We start from the raw sequence: 20045 nt of genomic DNA, 5'->3' as shown, positions 1-20045 counted from the left end.
CCAATTAACCTACCAACCAATATGTCTTTGGTTTGTGGGAGGGAACCGGAGCACCCGGAGGAAAGCCACGCAGTCACGGGGAGCACATACGAACTCCTCACAGGCAGTAGCGGGATTTAAACCCAGGTCGCCTGCACCGTAAAGCATTGTGCTAACCGCTACGCTTCCCAGCCGCTCCTACCCGACCTATGCCTCTTGTAATTTGATAAACTTGTATCAGGTCTACCGCCATGTCACGTACTCGACAGCTAATGGGGGTCTCTTGGGGCAGTGCACTGCCTAGTTGCTGACTAGATCCCAGACCACGTGAAGGGGCAAGTTTCCCATCTTGGGGGGGGGGGGGAGATCTCATTAGCGCCTTCACAGCGGAGAAAGACACCTAGACGACCTGGTGTTTTCTTGACTCAGAAGTTTCACAACCACCATTCCTGAATCAAGTTTTCTATTCCTGTTTTACTTCTTGAATTAAATTTAGATTTGAACACCTCCCTAATCCACCTGGGCTGGCACCTCAGTGCTACACAACTTTCAGTATGATTTGAAGCACTGGAACTTCAGAAGGTCTCCGTGCTGTGCGTGTGGATTCATCCCTTCTTTGACTCCAGGCTAACTTCCAGATTTTTCTTTCTCATTTTTGTGTCATTAATTACATTTTAATTTCCTAGCATTTCCTCTATCTTGTAAACTCAGTATTCACTTGAGGCACTTTCACATAAAAGCTTTCTAACCCCTTGACTGGCCTTTAGAAGGTGCGATAAAAATACACACTCCCCCCCCCCCCCCCCATTCTCTCCAAAGCGTGTTGCATTGGGTTAATATCTCTTCTTCACCACCCTGTACCAGTTGTCAAAACCCAAAAGGAATGTTAAAGTGCATCTCCTGGATGCCCCCCACCCCGCCACCAATCGAGAGTATTTTATCTGCAGTAGCCTTTCAACCCTTTCTTTGAATATTCACTTGATGTTTGTAAGAAACGTTTTTTTTTACGTCCAACAAGAATCCCACAGATACAAGGTCCGTTTCCTTTTGCTAAACGCTAAGTGGTGCAGGGGCCCACTCAGTTCTGCGGTTAAAAGCTGAAAATGCCAGAAACATTTAGCCTGTGTCACCCTGGTGAGAAATAAGGCTGATGTGTCAGACCGAAGGGCACTGGTCCGATTGGTAAAGCTGCTTCCATTACCTACGGTGGCTGCCTGACCAGCTGAGCCTTTTACACATTTTCTGCACCTTCCACTTCCTCCCTTGCACGGATATGGCCATCCAGCAAGCACAAGTAAGAGGTCTGAGAGCTCACCAAGAGATTTTACAAGCAGTTGCCTGGTCTGATCAAGTCAAGTCGCTTTTTATTGGCGTTTCGACTGTAACTGCTAGTACAGTAACAGTAAAAATGAGACAACGTTTTTCAGGACCATGATGCTACACGAACAATACAAAAACTACACTGAACTACGTAAACCAACACAAAAACTCCACTAGACTATAGACCTACCCAGGACTGCATAAAGTACACAGAACAGTGCAGGCATTACAATCAATAATAAACAAGACAATAAGCACAGCAGAGGTCAGTAGGTTGGTAGTCCGATGGTTTGGGGGAAAGTCTGTTACATAAATAATCAGCTGAATGGCGGTGCCCGGGATTCCGTCCGTTTCTGTAATCCCGCCGAGTATTTCGTTGCCACAGATGTAGTCCAATCTAATGTCCAGCAAGCCGACATTGTGATGTCAATAGTTTGATTCCAGCTTCATTAAGAAACTTTATTTATTGGAAATAATTTAGTTCCAGGGGACAGTAAATTCCAGTTTATTAAGAAATTGAGCCCAGGTTGCCTATTTGTTCATTCAAGATCCCCCCCACCACTGTTCCATAACATGGATCACCTTGTACCCTATTTACACTTCCTCCCCCCTCTTCCCATGGCTATCGTCTTAATACCCAAATACCAGGCAATCTCAAACTCAAATATGCACAGTGATTAAGCATTTGTCTCCTTCTGGGAATCACGCTTCTGCAGGAATGGGCCTTCAGCTCCTTCTACATCAGAATCAGAATCATATTTTAATATCACTGGCATATGCCATGAAGTGTGTTGTTTTCAGGTAGCAGAACAGTGCAATACATAAAAAACTGTAAATAATTATATGAAATATATGTATAGGTTTTAAAAATTAAACTAAGTAAGTGGTGCAAATAAAGAGAGCAAAGATAGTAAGGTAGTGTTCTTGGGTGGTTCGTTATCTACTCAGAAATCTGATGGCAGAGGAGAAGAGGCTGCTACTGAAATGTTGAGTGTGGGTCTTCAGGCTCCTGTACCTCCTCCTTGATGCTAGTAGTGAGAAGGGGGCATGTTCTGTGTGATGAGGGTCCTTAATGACAGATGACTCCTTTTTGAAGCATCACCTTTTGAAGATGTCCATGATGATATAATAACAATATTATTATATCATTTACAATATTAAATAATAGAATCATATTAGCATTATTTCATGTTTAAATAATACAATGATAGTGTATTATACAGATGATATAATAAATATTATCATTGTATCATTTAAAATAAAACTTCTGGGAAATGCATCAACTTTCAGTTTCTATAATAAATTAGTCATGACAATAATAATATCTATGTTTTCAAAGCTACATGATCATCCCCATTATTTCTTTACTCTGGATCACTTTTCTCTCATATTACTCTCTGCCGTGCTGACATTACAGTAAGAATGCAAACTCATGGTGAACCACAGATGACCTAACTTCCTTTGCCAGGACGCTGTGAAGAATTCAGTGGCAAGTCTGTCCAAAGTCACTGAGAGGTATAAAGAGTGAGTAATATGTAAAATTAAATAATAGTTTACAATGAAACTGCAGGGAAGCCTTAAGTACAAAGATAAAATGTGCATGTGAATACATGCCTTTAAAGGGTTCAATCTCTCTAATATAGAGATCATATTGGAAAATGAGCATTTGCAAGATTTTACACACAATTTCATTTAACATCTTACTCTGTATTTTTTATGGTGTTTGTACTGACTTGTGGTGCTCACTTACTTACTACCCGTTATACTGCTGGCTTTTAGGGCAGCGTCCTCTGTCTCTGGTGGTGTCCAAGGCTTCTTCATCGCATCAGTAGCTTCCTCTTGGTTTTCACTACTGTCGGTCATGCAAGACTTGGGAATACTTTCACACTCAGATGTAGAAGGAGCCTTCATTGCTGTTTCCATGACATTTTTGTTTTACCAGTTAGGGCTGTTAGCCCTGAGCTGAACCCCTGAACCTGGAGGTCCAGTGGACCGCTCTTAGTCTGGCCTCTGCTCTTTGACCTGCTTGGCATGGGTGTCCCTACCAAGATCCAGCCAAAGCATAAAGCCCTGACTCCAGCCAGCATAGCTCTTTGGGTCATTGAGGCACACAAGCCTCCATACCAACAACAAAGTTGTGGTCCTCCTGGAGGTTGGGACACTTGCTCTGTCTTAATTAACACTTTAGAAGAACTCTAGGTTGTGCTGCTCTGCGGGTCCTGACCGGGATGGGGTACAGGCTAAACACAAGTACTGTAATAGGTAACTACCTACGAAAATCTGGTACTAAAAGCATAAATGCTGCAAGATCTCAGCTAGTCAGGCAGCATCTGTGGAAAAGAGTAAACAGACAATGTTTTAGGCCAAGACCCTTCTTTAGAACTGAGAAGGAAGTGGGGAGATGCCTGAATGAAAAGGTGGGGGGTGGGGAAGGGTGCTTGGTTAACTTCATCACCGCTGGTCCCAAGCCTGGCTACAAAAGGCGGAGGGGTAGGCATGGGGCTAGCGACCCATCCCATAAAAACCCAGAGCGACAGAAACACCAACAGATGCTCCAAAGGCCTTGTCCCTCAGACAGGTAGGATCTTTGAACATGGGCTACAGCTGGAGACAACCTGAAAGATTGGCCCAAGACAGAGGCCTCTGGGAAGCTGTTGTCAGCAGCCTATCCCCCAGTAGGGGAATGGACATAAGAAGAGAAGAACACAGCCTGGTTCCTACAATGAGAAATTGGGCATAACAACTCTGAAAAAGATGACAAATGGCCACATCATCATTTAAAACATCAGGGCATCTCAATGACCTAATATATATTTTATCTGATTTGAAATTGAAAACTAACCAAGCAAAAGTTGAATTTAGCAGAGGCAGTTTGCAAGTGACAACTCCAAGTGGAAACGTTTCTTATTTTACTCCTTTATCACTTGCCTCTAACGTTTGAAATGAGCCCAGCAGTCACAGATTTTCGATCCACCAGAATTAGTCCCTCTGTACCTGAACCCTCAGAATCTAAAAAAACCTGCAATCAAAACATCGTGCCATCATTCTGGGGGGAGCTGCCCTCGATTCTCCAAGCCTTCCTCTTACTTGTCCTTTGGCACCCAGGAATCCGCAGTCCTTCAAAGGCCAGTACATAGTTGAGCAGATGCACTCCTCAAACCTGTGTAATGTTCAAGAGTATATAGGAAAGAGAGATAAAGTAAGCCTATCAGACTGGTGGGCCTGCTCTAAAGATCTATCAGTCACTACCTTGAAGACTGTCTCAGCAACAGTGCTGTTGGGCAGAGAACTTCCAAAGATTCCGCCCCCACTTCTGAATGAAGGAACCCCTTCCCATCCCTGAAATAAATGACCACTTACTTTGAGAATCCATTCTCCAATTGTAAAATCTCCCAGCCACCAAATTTAACAACACAGCCTCCATAGAGCCCCAAAAGACTTCTTTTTTTACATTTTAATGAGATACCTTTGTGGTGAACTACATATACCTGTCTGGACACGCCCCCTGCTGACTGCTCCTGTGGCTCCTCCCACAGACCCCTGTATAAAGGAGATCGAGGCCTGAGCCCGGCCTCTCAGTCTCCAGGATGTAGTATGGTGGTCACTCACTGCTTGTTCCTTCTTCCAGTCAATAAAAGCCGATATCTCGCCTTCACGTCTCAGAGTGAGTTATTGATGGTGCATCAACCTTTCATCTCTCTTACAAGAGATTGCAGCTGGTTTATCGATCTCTCATACAGGAACAACTTGGTAAATCTCTGATATGCTCCCTTTATTGCAAGGTATCTCTCATTAGGAAGGGAGGCCTGTACATAATATTCCACGTGTCATCTCACCAGGGCTCTCTATGATTGGAGTACAATGCTTTTTCTGTATTCAAATATTTTCTAATAAAGGCCAATCTGCTGAACCTGTTTCTCAGGGGCTCATCTGGGAAGATTGGTACCTATCAGTGTCTCACCATTTAAACATTACACCACCTTTCTTCCAAAGTGGGTGACCTCAGACATCTGTACACTAGATTCCATTTGACTTGTCTTTCCTCTTTCACTCATATTATGTACCCTAAATCATTTCTGCATCCTGCTCACAACCACCTTGTTATTTTTCTTTGTATCATCGGCAAATTTGAATATATTAAACTTGATACCCATGTACAAATATAAACAGTTCCTTCCCCTTATTTCTCCCCCATCTCTATTTCACCCAACCCCTCTGTTCCTTCTATCTCTTTATCTCTCCCACCCCTGTTTGTCCCCTTCCTTTTTCCTCAAACTGCAGTTTTTGCTCAGTCAGTTGTTGACAAACGTCAGGCACATTCTATCAATTTGATTACTGGCCCATTAACCCTACCCTATGTATCTCCCCGGAATTTTCCAGCCAGGTCAATAAATTTTTGCTTTGATTCCATGATCTGTAAACTTAACAGATAGCTTCTTACAAAGGATTCTATTAACTTCTTTCTGAAAGCCATCCAGATCACACACCACTGAATAACTGTTTAGTGACTTAGTCGAAATGTTTGCTCAGCTTTCCCAGGAGATAACACTCTTGAAACATCCATGCAAACAACATCAGTTACACCGCACACTTAATGTGTTTAAATGGTTCAAGTGGCACTTGCAGCAGATGCAACAAAATCTGCCTTGTGCCTCTGAGACTGTGTGGTAATTAAAAATAAGTTCAGCGGCCGCTTTATTAGATACCTCTGATACCTTTTTTCATGGTCTTATGCTGTTATAGCCTGTTTACTTCAAGGTTCGACGTGTGTGAGTTCAGAGGTCCTCTCCTACACGTCACAGTTGTAACACGTGGTTATTTGAGTTACTATCACCTTCCTGTCAGCTGGAACCAGTCTGGCCATCTCCTCTGACCTCTCTCACATTAACAAGGCCCACCGCGATTCACTAGATTTTTTTTTGTTTCGTGCACCATTCCCTGTAAACTCCAGAGATTGATGGTAGATGAAAATCCCAGGAAATCGGACATTTCTGAGATATTCAAACCACCCGCAACAATCATTCCACAGTGAAAATCACTTGCATCATAGTCTGCATGCTTTTATGCATTGAGTTGCTGCCACATGATAGGCTGATTAGATATTTGGATTAACAAGCAGATGTACAGGAGTGCCTAATAAAGCGATCACTGAGTGAGAGGCTTGACCCGAGATCACATTACTCAATGCTTCCTTGAGGGCTGCACTTCAGTTTCATGGTGAAAGAGTAATTCTCACTCACATTATGAGTGGTTTATCATGACAGCTGATAAACAAGGCAACACACACAAAATGCTGGAGGAACATAGCGAGTCAGACAATATCTCTGAATTAATGACCACCTGCTGTATTTTGTGGCCCTGTTCTCTGATTCTAGACTCCCTGAGCCCAGGAAATATACCAACCAAGCAGCTATCCCAAGCATTAAAATATCCATGGTTCTCAGTCCCTGCCAGTGTTTACAGACTCCTATCACTATCAGAGAGGTTCTCTCTGTGGGCAGAGTTCTCTGTCCACCTGTGGGTCACAGGGAAGTAACTGTAAACACCTAGACCATTGACTCAAAAACATTTAAGTATGTAATGCTGAACCTTTATAAAGTGTTGGTCAGACTGCACTTGAAGGTATTGTGAGCAGTTTTGGGCCCCTTATCTCAGAAATAATCTGGTGGCAGATGAGAAAGCCCATAGAAGGTTCACATGAATTATCATGGGAATAAAAGTGTTAACATATGAGGAATGTTCGACAGCTCCGTGCCTCTACTCAGACAGACAGACATACTTTATGGATCCCGAGGGAAATTGGGTTTCGTTACTGCCGCACCAACCAAGAACGGTAAAGAAATCTAGCAATATAAAACCATATATAATTAAATGACAATAAGTTAATCATGCCAAGTGGAAATAAGTCCAGGACCAGCCTATTGGCTCAGGGTGTCTGACACTCCGAGGGAGGAGTTGTAAAGTTTGATGGCCACAGGCAGGAATGACTCCCTATGATGCTCAGTGTTACATCTTGGTGGAATGAATCTCTGGTTGAATGTACTCCTGTGCCCAACCAGTACATTATGGAGTGGATGGGAGACATTGTCCAAGATGGCATGCAACTTGGACAGCATCCTCATTGGAATTTAGAAGAATGAGGGGGAGGTATCTCAATGAAATCTATGGAATATTGACAGGTCTAGACAGGGCGGCCCTGGAGAGGATATTTTCTACAGAGGGGGAGTCTAGGATCAGAGGGAACAGCCTTAGAATACAGGATGTCCCTTTACAATGGAGATGAAGAGGAACTTCTTTAGTCAGAAGATGATGTATCTGTTGAAATCATTGCCACAGACAGCTGCGCAGGCCAAGTCATTGGGTATATTTAAAGCGGAGATTGATTAATAAGGGTGGCAAAGGTTATGAGGAGAAGGCAGGAGAATTGGGTTGAGAGGGACAATATATCAACCACAATGGAATGGTGATGCACCAAATGGCCTAATTCTTATTTGACAGAAGTCCAGACTAATTAGATGATCATTATGAGGCCATTGGGTCAAATTGGTGGCCTCTGAGACAAGGATAAATTGAATTCTGGCTGTGTCAGCTTTTGACCAATACATGAGCCAATATTCCATGTGGCTGCTGAAATGAACCCACACAATAATATTGAGTGGTCCACTTTTTAACAGAGGCACAGGACCTAATGGTTTGAAGTAATATGTGACATCAGGCCAAGTACCCAGATATGTCTCATGAAAGTTGGTATCTTGTGGGTAGAGTAAAGCTATTGCCTGGGAGAAGTAATGTGGTAAGTGTGTTTATTTTTGTCAAATGTGCCAAGGTACACTGACACTCTTGTTTTGCACACCGTCCAGACAGCAGTGCAGTGAGGCAAAACAATAACAAAGTACAGAATTAAGTGCTACACTATAGAGAAAGTGCAAGGTCTCAACAGGTAGATTGTGAGGTCAAGGGTCCATCTTATTGTACTGGGGTTACCATTCAATAGTCTACAGCAGGATAGGAGATGTCCTTAAGCCTAGTGGTACCTGCTTTCAGGTTTTTGTATATTCTGTGTGATAATGTCTGGGCTGGGTGGGAGCCGTGATAATGTTGTCTGCTCTTTGGGGTAACGAGAAGTGTAGAGCGAGTCCATGGAAGGGAGGCTTGTTTTTATGATGCACCGAGCTGTGTCCATGTCCCTTTGCAGTTTCTTGCAGCCATGGGTAGCGTAGTTGCCGTACCAACCCATGATGCGTACGGTTAGAATGTTTTCTAAGGTGTGTTGATAAAATTGAGGAGGTTCAAAGGGGGCATGACGAATTTCTTTAGCCTCCTGAGGGAGTAGAAGTGCCAGGGAGCTTCCTTGGCCATGGCGTCAACATATTTGAACCAAGAGAGGCCATGGGTGTTGTCCTGTCCTAGGAACTTGAAAGTCTCAGCCATCTTGTCCTCAGCACTGTTGATGTAAACAGGAGCATGTGTATAGCACAACCCCCCCCCCCCCACTCCCCGCTTCCTGAAGCCAGTGACCAGTTCTTTTGTTTTATTGAGGGGAAGGTTGTTGTTACGTTACCAAGTCACTGGCTTCTCTCTCATTCCTGTACTCTGACTCAGCATTAGTTGAGATATTAAGCATAGAACACAGAACATTACAGTATAGTACAGGCCCTTCAGCCCACAGTATTGTGCTGACCTTTTAACGTACTCTAAAATCAATCTAAACCTTCCCTCTTTCATGGACCATCATGATGTGGCCTATTATAATGCTGGAATTGGATCAGAATTTAAATACATTGTAAACGCCGGCCCAGATCAGAGGTGAGATCCAATTTCACTCACTCTCCACGACCTTCACTCCTCTCTCCAGGGCTGTTCCATTGTTAAATCAATTTAAACGCCAGCTGAAATAGACTGAAAAGACAGGGTGTTGGTTGGGACAAGAGCTGATTTCACTCATGCTCCATGACGGTCATACCCATGGTGCTGAGGCTATGAATTCTGCCCCAGCTGCTGTGCTTTGTGCCTGCTAATACGATGAACTGACAAGTGTGGCTTTGGGCCTGCTCTCAGCTGCTCCGGGGTTCGGATCTGAGGACTCAAATTTGTTGTTCGTTTCAATTGTTTGCATGATTTGTGTTTTTTTTTTAGCTTGCTCATTGCTATTATTTTAGTTTTGATTCTTTATTTTAACTGGGTTATTTCGGGTTTCTTGCTTTGTGGCTATCTGTGACCAAACAAATCTCAAGGCTGTACAATTTATACATTCTTTGATAATAAATGCACTTGAATACGGTCACACAGTCATGAGTGTATAGGGAGTAGAGTAGGGGTCTGTGGATGTAGTCGTGTGGGTTGAGAATAATCATGACAAAGGCATTGCTGCCTATTACTACTGACTGTTGGCCAGGAAGTTAAGGATCCAGTAACAAAGTCATCACTGAGATGACTGTTAACACACTCTTAGTTATCCATTATTATGAACCGAGTTATTTAGCTGCATCCTGTAACTTACCATTCAATATTTAGGATACATCAGGAAAGCTGTAAATTCTACTAGTTAGGCGGCAATGTTTAGTAAGGGCTGGCACTGTAGTGTAGCGATAAGCGTAATGATATCGCAGCACCAGCAACCTGGGTTTAACTCCTGCTGAGGTCTGCAAGGCGACTGCATGGGCTTCCTCCGGGTGCTCTGGTTTCCTCCCACATCCCAAAGATGTCCAGGTTAATAGGTTAATTGATCATGTGGGAGTAATTGTGCAGTGCGAGCATGTTGGGACAAAGGGCTTGTTATTGTGTTGTATCTCTGAGTAAAGTAAAAGTTAAATAAAATGCAGTGTTACTATATCTGAAAGGTTTTGCAAATGGATAATACCATACCAATACAAAATACTGTGAAATTAAAACAGAAATTGCAAGAAATGTCCAAATGCTCAGGCAGCATCTGTGGAGAGAGGAAAAGAATTGCCATTTCAGCTCAATGACCTTTCATTAGAATGTGGAGTTAAAATAGAGATATGCAAGTTTTAACATACAGAGAAAGAGAAGTAGGGAGGGGAGAGTGACAGGAATGGTCTGTGATGAGATGTCAAGAAGAGAATAATATGGAGGAGAGTGCAAGTGTATGAAGGTGGGGGTCATGTGACCTGTGAACTGAAGGCCTGGTTGAAGAGGTAAATTCAAAATATTTATCTGAAGCTACAATAAAAAGATGGAGTGAATGGTGAAGATCTGAAAATGTTGGAAAAGCAAATTGTCTGTAGTTGTTAAAGTCTTTGATGAAATGTAACAGACAGCGGGGATTTCAGAAATTGTGTCGGAGCAGCTAATGAACATTGTGGTTGGTGGGGTGGGGTGAATCTCTAGCACAAAGCCACTATAACCTGTATTGCCCTTCCCGACCAGCACAACATTCCCAAAGACCATCCCTCCAGAATATTCTCCTTTACCCTTATATCTTCACTGGTATCCACTTCCCTTCTCATGACAACTTCCAGTGCAACTACACAAGATGCCACATCAGTCCCCTTACCTCTTCTCTCTCTATTGTCCAAGACCCCAACATTGAAACAGTAATTTAAGGCACAAGAGAGACTGCAGATGCTGGAAATCTGGATCAACACACACAGAGTTCTGGAGGAACACAGCAGGTCTGGCGGCATTGACTGAGGAAAGTAAATAGTTGACATTATGACCTGAGACCTTTCATCAGAGCTTGGTGAAGGGTCACGATCCATAGCATTTACTGTTCAATTGCCTCCATGGATGCTGCCTGGCCTTCAGACTTCCTCCAGAGTTTTGTGTGCGTTGACAAGTTATTTGCATTTCTTTCCAATCAGTACACTGCGTTCAGTGACCACAATTTGGTCTCTGCTACATTGTGAAAAACAAATGCAAATTGGATGGCCACTTTGAGAATACTTCCAATCCGACTGCAAGAATGCCCACTGTAATTCTCCATTACATGCTCAGACCTGACCTCAGCCTCTAACGGTGTTCTAATGAGGTGCAAATAAGCTCACCTCATCTTTTGACTTGGCATGTTACTTCTAACTCAACACTGAATTCAATCGTTTCAGATGATCACCATTTCCAACCTCTTGTTTCGATTTTACAGCATTCACTCCGTTTTCTTTTCCACATAGTCATTCCTCATTTTCACCTCTACAAGCATTTGTTTCCTCACTATTCTCACTTTGTACAACTCCCTTCTCTTGTCCAATTTGTCCTATCATAGATCCTCCTGCTGTGGTGTTTCCACCAGCTCCGCACCTTCACCGCCTCTTTCCTTGAACCTTAAAAATCTTGCTTTTCCTAATTTATTTCCCAGTTCTGTGATGAGAATCATTGAGTCATAGAGTCACACATCACAGAAACAGACCCTTCGACTTAACTAGTCCATCCTCACCAAGATTCCCATCTAAGCAAGTACCATATGCTTGGGTTTAGCCTATATCCCTTCAAACCATTCCGATCCATTTACCTTTCCAATTACTTCTTAAATGTTGTTAACGTACCTTCCTCAATTACATCCTCTGGTAGCTCATCCCATGTACAAATCACCCTCTGTGTGCAAAGGTTGCCTCTCAGGTTCCTATTAAATCTCTCTTCTCTCACCTTAAGCCTGTTCCCTCGAGTTCTTGATACCCTAACCCTGTGCATTGACTCTATCTATGTCCTTCATGAATTATACACTTCTATAAGATCACCCTCTAGTCTCCTGTGTTCCAGTGGATAAAGTCACTACCTAATCAACCTCTCTCCATAATTCAGTCCCTCAAATCCCTCACCCCCACATAAATCTCTCCTGCATTCTTTCCAGTTGTGTCCCTTGTCAGGACAAGTTTTTCTCTTCACAGATTCTGCCTCTCGACTCTTTCTGTATTTCAATTTTCATTTAAAATTGCACATAGAAAGGACGTATTAGATACCAATAACGCCGGTCACAGTAACCAGAAAGTGAAAGGAGTTACAATATAATATAAAATTAGTGGAATGTCAACTACCGTCAAATCAAAAACAGTGAGCTTCCTTTGAGGTGGACTCTTCAAAGTCACGCCTAAATATTACATCATGCGTGTGCCTTCAGATCAATCGAGCACGAGGTGGTTAGTTGTTGCTTTGTTTTCAAAATGGCTGTACCATATATTGAAGTTATCACCTCGGAGGTTTGCAATTTTAAATATTTTACCGAACTTATCTGTTATTATAACTGGTTAAGTTTAGTAGAAGAACAATGTTGCCTGGTCATTGCAGGATTATTGTGATTATGATTTTCTTCATTGATAGGATACTTAGAAATTATTTTCACATGATGCGAATAACGCTAGCCTGCCATTGTTTACAATGTTAAGGTAACGGAAGTATACATAATTAACTGTTGGTAATAATTTTCTGTAGATATACTTGTGAACAGTCTTCTTTCTGTTTAACATCATTAGAAATTGGAAAGTTCTAGACTAGAGTGACATAAATAAAATCAAAGATATATCTTGCTGTTGTGGAAAAATTTTAACTTTTAAACTACTGTGCTTGCGCAGTGAAGTTTCACTATATAAGGTTTGTCTCGGTGTCTTCATGTCTTATCAGCCGTAGAATCGACTTAAAGTTGCTATTCATGGTTAGTGGTCATCCAGTTGTGAATGTAGCGAGCTGTGCAGTTCACCTTCTCGTGCCTTCTGGCTCGATGCACAATTTGCTGCCAAGGAAGCCATGTTGAAAACCTTCATATAGTTTCTATTAAAAGTTCATTTCAACTGCAATTTCTGGAAGAATCAAACCTTTCTGTTAATCCAAAACCACATGAAGTGGTAATATTTTGAATGCGATAAGATTATCATGGGTATAAACAAATTAGCATATTTGGGTGTATTTTTAAGTGAATAATTTCTATCATTATTACATGAAAATATTACTATTTTTTATGTTGTCCTTATCTTAAAATTCCTAAGGGACTATAGAAATCGATTGCCATTTCAAAGGGCAAAACCCCTGAAGAGCAGTAAGTGCCCTTCAATATATATCAACTTAAAATAATATGATTTATTTTGAAACTTGTTTGGAATTACGTGAGTCTACACAGTGATATTAATCAGAGTCTCATTGTATCACTCTTGAAAAGCTTTTAAGTTGATGTGGTTAACACTGAATCAGCAGCTGCAGTTGGTGAATCTACCATTCGTGTACACCGGCAAATAATGAAAACTATATTGCCCAAAACTTGCGGGTTTATGCTAACAAAGAAAATAAAAAAAGGAACCCTTCAAACACTTTAGTAACATATGTTTACAGAATTGTAGAAAACATACAGGGAACTATTTTTAATCAATTGTTAAAATATTCTGCACCCTATCAATTCTCATTCAAGGCGGTCGAATAATACTGAGAATATCTTCAATGATACTAAATTGTTTCACTACTTTCATGGTTAACTATAGTTGTATTAATGCTTTTGTTGTCTAAGTTGTGGTTTTTTTTACATTACCTAGGCTAGCTTGACTTCCGCCAATGGTTTACTTAACATTTTCTAGTCAGGGTCAGAGTTGGTGACCCATTCCTGCTCCTTTTCTTTCTGAGAAAAAAATGTTGGCATAATTTAAGAAGTCAGTGTAAAGTCAGGTTTTGGTCTTAATATCATAGCACCGTGCACTTAAACCAATAACCCATATACAAACCTTCCTCATAATGTGGTTCACTATCACAGGTTATAATACCACAGCAGCAGAGTAACTATAATCACTTATTTTGGGAACAATCCACTATGAGTGGAACAATGAAGGAATGATTTTTCTTGGGCAGGGGTGAAGAACAAAATGCTACTGTGGTAATTGTTATATTGCTCAATGCTGCTGGAATAATACTGATCTAGAATAGTCTAGCTCTGTATCTGAGCCTGACCATCACCTACAAATGGTATGAATAGTGAATGGTTTCACATACAGTAGCTCTGTTGGGTTGTTGTGGATGTACGCACCAACTACAAAATGGTGGACTGTCATAACTAAATCCAGGTCTCTAACCAAACTCCAGTTGGGCCGCATCTGGAGTATTGCAGGTCGTTCTGATAGACCCATTATAGAAAGGATGTCAAGGCTTTGGAGAGGGTGCAGAAGAGGTTTACCAGGATGCTGCCTGGATTAGAGGGCTGGTGCTAGAACGAGAGGTTGGTCAAACTTGGGTTGTTTCCTTTGGAGTGGCAGAGGCTGAGGGGAGATCCGATAGAGGAGATCAGATCGAGTGAGACATAGATGGAGTAGATAGAGAGTAATTTTTTTCCCAAAGTTGAAATATCTAATAACAGAGAGATTGCATTTATGGTGAGAGGGGGTAATTTCAAAGAAGATATGAGGGGGGAATTTTTTTTAAGAGAGAGTGGTAAGAGGCTGGAATGAACAGCTTGAGATGGTGATAGAGCAGATACATGAGGGGACTTAAGAGACACTGAGATAGGCTCTTGAATGTGAGGGAAATGGACGATATAGACATTGTGTAGGTAGAAGGGGTTGGTATAGTTGGCCAATTGATTCCTGACGTTGTGTTCCTGTGCTGTACTGATCTATAATCTCGCAAATGTTCAATGCTTATAAAATTTGACTTAAAAATTATTGGTCAAAGGTTCAGAATAAATAGAAGTTTTAAATTCACATTGAATTATCTCCATTTTATTTATATGTCTGAATTTAATAACCTTTGATGGAATAATGAATATGCATGATAGGTTAATATGACAAGGTATGTCAGTTACTTTGATAAAATGCAACTAACTTCATACTGAATTAGGAGTTGGAGATATAATAACTTAGTGCATGTAAAAAAAATCAGTCTTTCTAAAAATTGTGTTGATGATAGAGTTAAACCAGACTAAAACCCAGTCAGTTAAGAGCAGACCGTTCCCAATTGGTGCTTCGCTCAAGTAACTAGCCATCACTAAACAAAAACCAGAAATTAAAAGTTACAAATCTGTAACAGAAATGAGAATCAAAGAGGTATGTTTATTTTCATTAAACACAACTGAATTTAATATATTCTGTTAGAAATATGTTAAAAGTCAACTTTCACATCTTGAAACTCATTAGGGAAAAGCCCTTGGTTAGATTGATGCCATTGAATCCCATAGCTTAATACTTTATTGGACATCACTGAGCTTAAAATGGATGAGAATTCAGATCCGTGTATCACTGCCTCATTATGAAAATGTGGCTTTCACAGAGCTTCTGTCTTATTGTGGTCAAACACAGGATTGCTCCTCAGTTAGTGGGTCAATCTGATAGCGAAGAATGTTGTTCTAATTAGAATAGTTTGATCGATCTTTTCACAGAGTCTGCTTTTGATACAAGGAGCAGAATATGACCTTGGTATATTCAACAATTAAATGTATTTTCAATAAATTCTGCATTGCTTTAAGAATTTAAAGAATAAATTTTTATCTTGCCACCCAGAGTAAATTGGTAAAGAGGCAATTGATGTTAATGGATATGAAAACTGGGCATTTTCCCAAAAGGGGTGGCCATTTCAAAGCATCCATTTTAAAGTCCAGATCAAAATGAAAATCTTCACGGTTTATTATTTACTGTTCTCTTCATGGAAACATAGAAATCTACAGCACATTACAGGCCCTTTAGCCCACAATGTTGAGCTGATCATATAACCTACTCTAGAAACTGCCTAGAATTTCCCTACTGCATGGCCTCTATTTCACTCCAAGTAAGTTTTGGATTCTGTGTTGGATTCTGAGATCCAGAAATCTGATTCTGATCATCTGTTGTCTTAAAGTGGTGCGTTTTAAATATTGCTGTTGGGTAAACTGTTGATGTTGTTACCAGAGAGAGAGAGAGAGAGAGAGAGAGAGAGAGCGAGGGAAAGAAAAGCAGGATCATGAGATATTATTACTGCGTATGTCAAAACGTTCGAATATGGCCCAAGTGCTGAGAGACAGAGGGACACTGAAGCAGGTCAACAGTTCACTGACTTTAATGAGAACTGTTGTAGAATTTCAAGGGAAAGAAAAACAACAAATACTAGGCCAACTGGGCTGTTAATCTTAGAACTCTGCAACTGAAAGGTAATTTCAACACTGTGACTGGAAGCAATAACTGCTGTCTAAATGAATACTGCACCTCGACAGCGTCAGTTGAAACGATATTCTTTCCCGGACAAGGGCAAGGGCAAGTAGAGAGTGTAAATGTTGCTGTGCTTTTGGTCAATTCTCGACAAGACTAGAATAAGAAGAGAGTTAAATACCGCTATAATGAATCACTAATTAGCAGGAAGTACACATAGACACACCCACAATTGTCAAACCTGCTGTGGGGTACACAGACCCTGCAGCAGTGTTTGTGGTTGTGACAACGTAAAGTCTGTCCCTGCATTGCGGTTCACAAAAAGTGGACCTGCACTCAACGATCCGGAACTTCTTCCCCTCCACCATCAGATTTCTGAACAGTCCATGAACCCACAGATTGTATCGTGTTCTTCCTCTGTCTCTGCACTATTTTTGTAATTTATAGTAACTTTATGTCTCAGTACTGTACCGCCGAGGCAAAGCAGATTTCATACCATATACGTCAGTGATAATATATCTGAATCTGAAACAAATGAGGAAATTTTGTGACCGCACTGAGGAGCAAATGTGATTGATCCACAAACCTCCAAAGTAGACCCAATGGGTCAACCAACCATCTGATCATTCTCAAACACGAGGAAATCTGCAGATGCTGGAAATTCAAACAACAACACACACAAAATGCTGGTGGAACACAGCAGGCCAGGCAGCATCTATAGGGAGAAGCGCTGTCGACGTTTCGGGGGGGAAGCACTAGAGGGACGAGTGGACAAGGGAGTCACGCAGGGAGCGTTAATGCCCCTCCTCCCCTTCTTACCCCATCTCTGTTATACTTAGTTGTTTGCCTGTTCTCCATCTCCCTCTGGTGCTTCCCCCCACCTTCTTTGTTCTGAGGCCTCCCGTCCCATGATCCTTTCCCTTCTCTAGCTCTGTATCATTTTTGCCAATCACCTTTCCAGCTCTTAGCTTCATCCCACCCCCTCCGGTCTTCTCCTATCATTTCGCATTTCCCCCTCCCCCCACTACTCTGAAATCTCTTACTATCTTTCCTTTCGGTTAGTCCTGACGAAGGGTCTCGACCCGCAACTTTGACAGCGCTTCTCCCTACAGATGCTGCCTGGCCTGCTGTGTTCCACCAGCATTTTGTGTGTGTTGTTATCTGATAATTCTACAAGCACATGCTACTAAAGAGACTGAATCGTCTCCAGGGTGATACTTAAAAAGGAAAGTTGGATCAGCCATGATGAAATGGGAGAGCAGACTCAATGGGCCAAATGGCCTAATTCTGCTCCTATATCTTATGGCCTTATGGCCTTAACCACAGTTGTCTTGATTTTTAACCAGTGCTAGGTGTGTATATGTTAAAGTGACATCTTTTATTGTACCCCGACAGAAACCTGTGCAGCCTGTTGATGATCCCTATGGCACAAATGCTGAAATCGTTTTTGGGAAGTTCTCTGTCCCGCTAGTGGATTTATATCCTGAAAGCATTAATCCAGAGTGAGTACGCATTTATACTTGCTTTATATAGAGAAGTTGGGATAAGTACATGGATGGGAGGGGTATGGAGGGCTATGGTCCATATGTGAATGACCTGTGGTCTGATTATCCTGGACATGGTCCAGGGACTAGGCAGAATAACAGTTCTGTACAGACAAGATGGTCGAAGGACCTGCTTCTGGGCAGCAGTTCTCTATGACTTTGAAGGGTCATGAAACAAAGAAACACCATGGAACCCGCTCAGGAAAACATCAAACAGCCAATGTGTGAAAAAAGAACAAATTTTGCAAACAGTGAAAAGCAAAGCGAATAGCACATAGGATATCAAGCATCAAACCACTCCTATTCAGCTCAGATCAGCCTGACACCGTGCCACTAACCGATACAGGCTGCAGGGCCGTTCCTTGCTGAAACTCCCCAGTCCACAACGATCGTCACATTCAAACCGCTCAAAAACAGCAAAAGAGGACAGTAACCAGGACCCAGGAGCAAAAGTAACATGAACCTCAAAGTCCATCGGAATGAGTCCACCTTCGACATCTACTGTTTCACAGACATATTCTGCAAAATACATAAAAATATGTAACCAGATCTCAAGCATCACTTCCTGCTCCTTGGAGTTTGCCTTACACATACGTGATTCCTCCTTGAGTTTCCAATTCCGTTTAACAGAAAATTTCAAGGGGTGAAAGGCTTCTCATGATGGAGGCAGGGGCAACTGTAACATCCAAAAGGAACTGGATAAATATTTGAAAAGGAACAAAACTGCAGGACTATGTAGAACAAAGAAAATTGAGAATTCAGGTGATTGTTTCAATGAGTTGGCACAGGCTCAATGAAATGAATTATTGCCCTCAACTCTAAAAGTCTTTGATTTTATGACAGCTTACATAGAACATAGAAGAGAACAGTACAGCATAGGCCATTTGTTCATGGCATTTTCTCTTATTTTGAGCTGAATTAGGCCATTCAGCCCATTGAGTCTCCTCCACATTCCAACATGACTGATCCCCACCCCCCCCCCACCTTCCCCTTTAGCACCTTGACTAATCAAGGACCTATCAAACATGCCCAACGACTTGACCTCCATAACCTTCTGTAGCAATGAATTCCACAAATTAACCACCCTCTAAGTAAAGAAATTCCTCCTCATCTCCATTCTAAAATGACAACCTTCTATTCTGAGGCTGTGCCCTCTGGTCCCAGACTCCCTACTATCGGAATCATCCTTTCCACATCCACTCTATCTACACCTTTCAATATTCATTAGATTATAATGAAGTTTCATCAATAAATATTTTAAACCACTCCACAATCAATATAACCCTTAACTCCTACAAAGCCCATAACCCTCCACTTTTCTTTCATCTAAGTGTCTCTTAAATGCCACTTCTCTGAAACCGAAGGTGAGCAGATCCTCAGAACAAAATATTTCACACACACTGGAAATTTTGAGGAATTTGGTTGCCTGGTCACTTCTGTCCACACCCCCCACGGGGTGGAATTCATACCATGACATTAGGACAGCAGAAGTTATTGACATCTAACAAGATTCAAGGAGATTCTCCAGCCATTTCACAGTTATTTCACCCACACAACACTTGAAATGGAATCTCAGTTGAAGAGTTTGCTAATAACAGTTGATACAATAGAAACATTTCATTTATCTTTTAGAGAAACAAAATTTGGAATTCCTGAAAGTGGAGAACAGAATTCTGTTTCTGTGGTCGGATAGTGCAATACGTGAGTATTCGTTTTTTTGACATTTTATTTTTTACTAATTTGCCGTGATACTTTTAATGTCACTAAAGTGTTGATAATGTTGAAAGACTCAGAGAATAGCCTAGTTATTTGTACAAGTTATTTCAATAAGAATGCCTCCATTGATTAATGGAGAGTGAAACTTCTGTGCTGTTTTGCTTATTCGTTCGATGGACGATAATGCGTACAGTGAGCAAACACTGCAGGACTTGAGGAGTTTTGCTCCTCAAGAGCTCTTCCACTGGCTGCATTAAGCCATCCAGGATCCTGTTGGGAGGTAAATCAAACCGTCTCCTTAAAAAGCTTCTGACAGTTGAATCATCATTCACTGGTCAGAGGTGATCCTGTAGATTACAGCTCCCACACTGCTCTGTCACATTACTTTGTCCGTTTCATCTCTTGAGGCAAAGATCACAAAGTGTGCATGAATTATTAATTT

At 41.5% G+C, this 20045-nt stretch overlaps 1 long non-coding RNA gene across 1 annotated transcript in view; it reads left to right on the top strand.

Annotated features, from left to right (window-relative positions):
• Nucleotides 1-20045, top strand: part of LOC132395112 (uncharacterized) — a 62756-nt gene that overhangs the window by 34109 nt on the left and 8602 nt on the right. Inside the window, exons 2-3 of the long non-coding RNA XR_009512534.1 lie at nucleotides 17739-17845; nucleotides 19520-19588. This is a non-coding gene — a long non-coding RNA (uncharacterized LOC132395112). The remainder of the gene's footprint in view (nucleotides 1-17738; nucleotides 17846-19519; nucleotides 19589-20045) is intronic.

Source organism: Hypanus sabinus, chromosome 6, assembly GCF_030144855.1.
Source record: "Hypanus sabinus isolate sHypSab1 chromosome 6, sHypSab1.hap1, whole genome shotgun sequence".
In the NCBI taxonomy this organism is placed as follows: Eukaryota; Metazoa; Chordata; class Chondrichthyes; order Myliobatiformes; family Dasyatidae; genus Hypanus; species Hypanus sabinus.
Note: the sequence above shows the minus strand (reverse complement) of the source record. Positions and strands in the feature narration are given on the sequence as shown.